Source organism: Sapajus apella, unplaced genomic scaffold (genome assembly GCF_009761245.1).
Source record: "Sapajus apella isolate SASKATOON/1434 unplaced genomic scaffold, GSC_monkey_1.0 scaffold85, whole genome shotgun sequence".
NCBI classification, from domain to species: Eukaryota; Metazoa; Chordata; class Mammalia; order Primates; family Cebidae; genus Sapajus; species Sapajus apella.
In genome coordinates this window covers 1,906,479-1,914,627 of record NW_022437025.1, presented here as the reverse complement: position 1 = coordinate 1,914,627, position 8,149 = coordinate 1,906,479, and the positions used below count along the sequence as shown (strand labels likewise).

Here is an 8,149-nt window from a genome sequence, read left to right as displayed (position 1 = left end):
CCCTTTAGATGAACTTTTAGATGTGGTTCAGCTCCACCCTTTCACCTTGGCTGAGGAACAAAGGGGAGCTTTAGGCAGCCTGAAGCAGAGTCTCAGGAATGACCCTATGCCAGTGGCTTCCTTTCCCAAACAACTAGACCAGGTGGTGGCTGCGCGGCCAGGGTACTGTAAGTGTAGCCACCACCACTCTACTGACAGAAGCCAGTACGTTTACCCTGGGACAACGATGAGATGTCATGATCCCCCCCACCAAGTATAGGGGGTCCTAGAGGCAAAGGGACACCAATGGCTAACAGGGGGCTGGTTACTTAAATATCAGGCCCTTCTGTTTGATACCCCAGATGCTCCCCTTAAAGTATGTTGAGCTTTAAACCCTGCTCCCTTGTTGCTGGACTTCATGCCCCAGGAAACAGATCCCCAACTCATTCCCTCCTGTGTGGAAGCCCTAGAACAGACCTACTCTAGCAGGCCTGACCCCGAAGATGAGCCCCTGTGTAGCCGTGATGTTGAGCAGCTTAGAGATGGAAGTAGTTTTATTCGTGAGGAGTAAGAAAGATGGGTTATGCAGTAGTTAACCAACAAGAAGTCATGGAGGCCAAAGCTTGACATCCCCAGGCATCTGCTCAAAAAGTAGAATTAACTGGTCTAATCAGGACCCTCCAACTGGGAAAAGACTAAAGAGTCAACATATTTACCGATTCCAAATACGGGTGCCTGGTGCTCCAGGCTCAGGACGCCATATGGAAAGAAGAGGGAAAACTGACAGCTAAGGAATCCCCACACAACATTGCTCTGAGATCTTGGAATTTTAGATGCTGTCCAGCTCCCAAAGGAGGTGGCAGTTACTCACTGAGGGGACACCAAAAGGGAGCCACCTCTACTATCCCAAAGGAAATGTCCTAGCGGACAGAGCAGCCAAGGCCGCAGGAAAAGAACAGCAGAATTCCAGACCGTGGTCTAATGCTGGGAACTGCACCTGCAGCAGGAGCACCTGTGGACTCGATGAAAGTAAATGAGCAGGACAGGAAGGCTTACAAGGCCGGGCGCAGTGGCTCATGCTTGTAATCCCAGCACTTTGGGAGGCTGAGGCAGGCAGATCACCTGACGTCAGGAGTTCAAGACCAGCCTAGCTAACAGTAAAACCCCATCTCTACTAAAAATAGGAAAAAAGCATTAGCCAGGCATGGTGGTGCACACCTGAAATCCCAGCTACTTGAGAGGCTGAGGCAGAAGAATTGTTTGAACCTGGGAGGCGGAGGTTGCAGTGAGCCGATATTGCACCACTGCACTCCAGCCTGGGTGACAGAGCAAGACTCCGTCTCAAAAAGAAAGAAAGGAAAAAAAAAGCGGGGGAAGGGAGGGAGGGAGGGAGGGAGGGAGGGAGGAAGGGAAGGCTTGCAAAGCCTTCGTCAGGGTGGTTGCCAGAAAACAACAAGCTCTTTCTCTCCGAGGCTGCGCAGGAGAAAATAAGCGTTTCCACAACTCCCCACATTGGGACAGGACTCCCTATTCACATTGGTTTCTCCAGTTTTTTGGGAAAGAAGCTATTCCCGACTGTGAAAACAGTCACGAGGGCCTGTGAACTTTGTGCCTGCACCAACCCAGGAAGCCACCCCATGCCCTCACCCCTACTCTAACCTGAACATCAAGGGACATACCCAAGGGAAGCCTGGCAAGTAGATTTCACCCAGATGCCACCTTGTGAGGGACTAAAATATTTACTGGTATTCATAGACTCTTTCACTGAGTGGATAGAGGCTTTCCCCACAAGGACAGAAAAAGCATTAGAAGTGTCCAAATTCTTATTTAAAGGGATCATCCCAAAGTTTGGATTAACAAAAAGTCTGCAGAGTGATAATGGACTGTCCTTTACAGCTAAGGTGGCCCAGCAGGTTCCTCAGGCAGTACCTAGCACATTCACTCCTCCCGGAAGCCTCAGTCCTCAGGTGAGGGAGAAAAAAGCCAATCATGCTGGGTGCGGTGGCTCACGCCTGTAATCCTAGCACTCTGGGAGGCCGAGGTGGGTGGATCACCTGAGGTCAGGAGTTCAAGACCAGCCTGGCCATCATGATGAAACCCCATCTTAAAAAAAAAAAAAAAAGGAAAGAAAGAAAAAGCCAATCATGGTTTTCAAAGGACATTAGCAAAACTCCATCAGGAGACCTCAGAGGCCAGTGTTTCTCTCCGACCCATACCTCTTTTAACAGGAGGATGGCCCTAAAGGGAATCCTAACACCTAGCCCAACTGAAATGACTTATGGGAGGCCCCCTTTGCCTTCAGACCTCCTATTTGATGAAGAGATGCATGAATACTCCTCCATCGGTATGGTTTGATCCTGTGTCCCCACCCAAATCTCATTTGAGCTGTGGTCTCCAGTGTTGGAGGAGGGGCCTGGTGGGAAGTGATTGAATCACGGGGCAGACTTCCCCCTTCCCATTCTCATTATAGAGTTCTCGCAAGATCTGGCTGTTTGAAGAAGTGTGTAGCACTTCCCGCTTCACTCTCTCTCTCCTGCCGGCCATGTGAAGATTTGCCTGCTTCCCCTTCCCCTCCCACCACAATTGTGAGTTTCCCAAGGCCTCCCCAGAAACAGAAGCCTGTACATCCCACAGAACCATGAGCCAATTAAGCCTCTTTTCTTTATAAATCACCAGTCTCAGGTAATTCTTTGCAGCAGTGTGAGAATGAAATAATACAGAAAACTGGAACCAGAAAAGTGGGGCATTGCTATGAAGATCCCTGAAAATGTGGAAGCGACTTTGCAACTGGATAACACGCAGAGGCTGGAACAGCTGGGAGGGCTCAGAAGACAGGAAGATGTGGGAAAGTTAGGAACTTCATAGAGACTTGTTAAATTGTTGCAACCAAAATGCTGATAGTGATACAGACAATGAAGTCCAGACTAAGGAGGTCTCAGATGGAGATGAGGAACTTACTGGGAACTATTCTTTAGCAAAGAAACTAGTGGCATTCTGCCCCTGCTCTAGAGATCTGTGAAACTTTGAACTTGAGAGAGATGATTGTATCTGGCAGAAGAAATTTCTAAGCAGCAAAGCATTCAAGACGTAGCTTGGCTGCTTCTAACAGTGTATGCTCATATGCGTGAACAAAGGAATTATCTGAAACTGGAACTTATATTTAAAAGGGAAGCAGGGCAGAGGAGGGGCCAAGATGGCCGAGTAGAAACAGCTACACAAAGACAAACGTGAATTCTGCATTTCCGGCTGTGGTACCCAGATTCTCTCACTGAAACTGACTAGGCGGTTGCTGTGACCCACAGAGAGCAAGGAAAAGCAGGGTGGGGTGACCATTCACCCAGGAGCTGCATGGGGCAAAGGGTCTCCCTCCCCCAACCAAGGGAGGCAGTGAGAGATCGCGCTGCCTCCCAGAGAATCCCGCTTTCCCCAGGGATGTTTGTAATCAGCCTGGCAGGAGATCCCCTCCTGTTCCCACACCACCAGGGCCTTGGGTACCGACCACAGAGCTGTGCAGGCCCGTGGCAGCTGCAGGGGTCAGGGCCGCTCAAGCAGCACTGAGCTGCAGGAGTTTCTGCCTATTTCAGCAGGTCTTGGAACTCCACTGAGGCCGGAGACCCATCCACTCCCATGGGAAGGGGGCTGAAGCCAGGGAGCCAGGCAGCCTCACTCAGCAGGTCCCACTCCCATGGAACCCTGCAAGCTAAGACCCATTGGCTTGGAGTCCCTGCTGGCCAGCACAGCAGCCTGGAGTCTGCCTAAGATGACCGAGTTTTGGGTGGGAGGTGGAGGGTCCACCGCCATTACTGCGGCTCTAGTGGGCAGTTTTCCCCGGCCAATGCTAGGGAGATTGTGAGGTTTGCACGGGGCAGAAATCCCCACAGCGAAGCACAGCAGCTGTGGCAGATCGTGGCCAGACTTTAGGTGGGAACCAGACCCATCCCTTCTCGCGGGCAGCGCCTCCAGCCAGGGGTTTATAGACAGGACTTTCATCTCCCTGGGTCAGAGCACCTGGGGGAAGTGGTGGCCGCAGTCTCAGATTTCTCAGACTTAATCTTTCCTGCCTTTTGGCTCAGAAGAGTCCCGGTGATCTGGATGAGGGGGGTCCCCCCGCACTGCTAAGGGGCAGCCAGACTGCTTCCTTAAGCAGGTCCCTGATCTCCTGCCTCCTGACTGGGTGAGACCTCCCAAGAGGGGTCACCAGACACCTCATACAGGAGAGTTCTGGCTGGCATCAGGCCAGTGCCCCTCTGAGACAAAGCTGCCAGAGGAGGGAGCAGGCAGCAATCTCTGCTGTTCTGCAGCCTCCACTGGTGATACCCAGGCGAACAGGGTCTGGAGTGGGCCCCCGGCAAATTGCAGCAGACCTGCAGAAGAGGGGCCTGACTGTTAAAAGAAAAACATCCAGGCGTAGTGGCTCACCCCTGTAATACCAGCACTTTGGAGGCCGAGAATCACAAGGTCAGGAGTTCAAGACCAGCCTGGCCAACATAGTGAAACCCCGTCTCTATTAAAAATACAAAACTTAGCCGGACATAGTAGCATGTGCCTGTAATCCCAGCTGCTCAGGAGGCTGAGGCAGGAGAATTGCTTGAACCAGGACCTGGGAGGCCGCGGTTGCAATGAGACAAGATCATGCCACTGCACTCCAGCCTGGGCTACAGAGCGAGACGCCATCTCAAAAAAAAAAAAAAAAAAAATAGACTTTCTAACCCAGAATTTCAAATCCAGCCAAACTAAGCTTCATAGGTGAAGGAGAAATAAAATCCTCTTCAGACAAGCAAATGCTGAACGATTTCATCACCACCAGGCCTGCCTTGTGAGAGCTCCTGAAGGAAGCACTAAACATGGAAAGGAAACCTACTCCAAGCCACTACAAAAACACCCTGCAGTACACAGACCAATGACACTATGAAGCAACTACATTAACAAGTCTGCAGAGTTAGCCAGCGCATGATGACAGGATCGAATTCACACAGAGCAATGTTAACCTTAAATGCAAATGGCTAAATGCCCCAATTAAAAGACACAGAATAAGCTAGATAGATCCATCAGTGTGCTGTATTCAAGAGACACAACTCATATGCAAAGACACACATAGGCTTGAAATACAGGGATGGAGGAATATTTACCGAGCAAATGGAAAGCAGAAAAAAGCAGGGTTTGGGCCGGGTGCGGTGGCACATGTCTGTAATCCCAGCACTTTGGGAGGCCAAGGCAGCCGGATCACCTGAGGTCAGGAGTTCAAACCAGCCTGGCCAACGTGGAGAAACCCTGTCTCTACTAAAAATACAAAATTAGCTGGGCATGGTGGTGAGTGCCTGTAATCCCAGCTACTCGGGGGGGCTGAGGCAGGAGAACTGCTTGAACCCAGGATGCGTTGCACTCCAACCTGGGGCAAAAAGAGAGACACTCTGTCTCAAAAGAAAAAAAGATAAGAAAAAAGCAGGGGTTGCAATCCTAGTTTCTGACAAAATAAGCTTTAAACCAACAAAGGTCAAAAAAGACAAACAAGGGTGTTACGTAACAGCAAAGGGTTCAATTCCACAGGAAGAGCTAACCATTCTAAATATACATGCACCCAATACAGGAGCACCCAGATTCATCAAACACATTCGTAAAGACTACAAAGAGACTTAGACACCCACACAATAACAGTGGGATACTTTAATACCCCATTGTCAATATTAGATCACTGAGACAGAAAATTCACAAAGATGTTCAGGACTTGAACTCAACTCTGAATCAAGTGGACCTGGTAGATATCTACAGAACTCTCCACCCAACAAAAACAGAATATGCATTTTTTTCCTTCTCTACCCACCAGAATATGCATTTTCCTCAGTGCCACATGGAACTTACTCTAAAATTGATCACGGCTGGGTGTGGTGGTTCACCCCTGTAATCGAAGCACTTTGGAGGCCAAGGCGGGCGGATCACCTGAGGTTGGGAGTTCAAGACTAGCCTAACCAACATGGTGAAACCCTGTCTTTATTATAAACATTTTTTTTTAAATTGTTCACATAATTGGAAGTAAAATAGCCCTCAGCAAATGCAAAAGAACGGAAATCATAACAGTCTCTCAGATCACAGTGCAATCAAATTAGAGCTCAAGATTAAGAAATTCACTCAAAACCACACAGCTACATGGAAATTGAACAACCTGCTCCTGAATGACTTCTGGGCAAATAATGAAATTAAGGCAGAAATAAAGAAGTTCTTTGAAACTAATGAGAACAAAGAGACGACTTAGCAGAATCTCTGGGATGCAGCTAAAGCAGTGTTAAGATGGAAAGTTATAGCACTAAACTACCACAAAAAAAAGCTAGAAAGATTTTGAATAGACATCTTAACATCACAACTAGAAGAACTAAAGAACCAAGGGCAAACAAAACCCAGAGCTAGCAGAAGACAAGAAATAACCAACCTCAGAATGGAACTGCAGGAGACAGAAACATGAAAAACCCTTTAAAAAAATCAATGAATCCAGTTTTTTAATGAATAAAATAGACGGCTAGCTAGACTAATAAAGAAGAAAAGAAAGAAGATTCTAATAAACACAATCAGAAATGTGGGAGATACCCCTACTGACCCCATGGAAATACAAACCACCACCAGAGAACACTGCAGACACCTCTATGCAAGTAAACTAGAAAATCTAGAAGAAATTGATAAATTCCTGAACACATACACCCTTCCAAGACTGAACCAGGAAGTTGAATCCCTGAATAGAACAATAGCAAGTTCCGAAATTAAGGCAGTAATGCACAGCCTTCTGGCCGGGTACAGTGGTTCACACTTGTAATCCCAGCATTTTGGGAGGCCGAGGTGCGTAGATCACCTGAGGTCAGGAGTTTGAGACCAGCCTAGCCAATGTGGTTGGGTTCCATCTCTACTAAAAACACAAAAACTAGCTGGGCGTGGTGGCGGGCACCTGTAATCCCAGCTACTCAGGAGGCTGAGGCAGGAGGATCACTTGAACCCAGGAGGTGGAGGTTGCAGTGAGTAGAGATCGTGCCACTGCACTCCAGCCTGGGTGACAAGAGTGAAAATCCATCTAAATAAATAAATAAATAAATAAATAAATAAAATAGCCTGCCAACCAAAAAAAGCCCAGGACCATTTATGGTGCCCTCTCCCAGATCAAACTGAATAGGAGAAAATCGATGGTCTAATTTGGGAAGGTGGGAGTACCACCCTCTCCTGGAAAACATTTATTCTCCTGCCTCAGACTGCTGAGTAGCTGGGACTACAGGTGCCCGCCACCATGCCTGGCTAATTTTTTTATTTTTAGTAGAGACAGGGTTTCACCTTGTTAGCCAGCATCTCCTAACCTCGTGATCTGGCCACCTCGGCCTACCAGAGTGCTGGGATTGCAGGTATGAACTGCTGTGCCTGGCCCCATAAGGTAAATTTAAAAAAATAATTACAACTTTTATTTTAGATTCATGGGGTATATGTGCAGGTTTGTCACATGGGTATAATTGCACGATGCTGAGGTTTAGCGCACAAATGATCCCATCACCCAGGCAGTAAGCATGACACCCAACTCTCAGCCTCTCAAGCCTTGCTGCCCTCCCCTCTTCCCCACTCTGCTAGGCCCCATTGTCTGGTGTTCCTTTTTTTAATTGTCATGCAGGCTGGATCTCAGCTCACTGAGTGGCATGATCTCAGCTCACTGCAGCCTCTGCCTCTGGGTTCAAGTGATTCTCCTGCCTCAGCCTCTTGGGCAGCTGGGATTACAGGCATGTGCTACCATGCCCAGCTAATTTTTGTATTTTTAGTAGAGGTGGGGGTTTCACCATGTTGGCCAGGCTGGTCTCGAACTCCTGACCTTAAGTGTTTGGTCAGCCCTGGCCTCCCAATGTGCTGGGATTACAGGTGTGAGCTGCTGTGCGTAGCCTGTTCCCATCTTTATGTCCATAGTACCCAATGTTTAGCTTCCACTTATAAGTAAGAACGTGGTATTTGCTTTTCTGTTCCTGCATTAATTCACTTAGGATAGTGGCGTCTAGCTGCATCCATGTTGCTGCGAAGGACATGATTTTGTTCCTTTTATGGCTGCATGGTATTGTATTCTATGCTGTATATATATATATACACATATCACATTTTCTTTTTTTTTTTTTAATTTTTTTTTTTTTTTTTTTTTTTTTTTTTTTTTTTTTTTTTT

At 47.8% G+C, this 8,149-nt stretch overlaps 1 long non-coding RNA gene across 1 annotated transcript; it reads right to left on the bottom strand.

Annotated features, from left to right (window-relative positions):
* Positions 1–964: 964 nt before the first annotated feature.
* On the bottom strand, positions 965–3,283 carry LOC116533987. Its single transcript, XR_004261543.1, has 3 exons — positions 2,945–3,283; positions 1,290–1,295; positions 965–976 (listed from the first exon to the last, which is right to left on the bottom strand). It is a non-coding gene; the product is annotated as an uncharacterized LOC116533987 (long non-coding RNA).
* Positions 3,284–8,149: the final 4,866 nt, after the last annotated feature.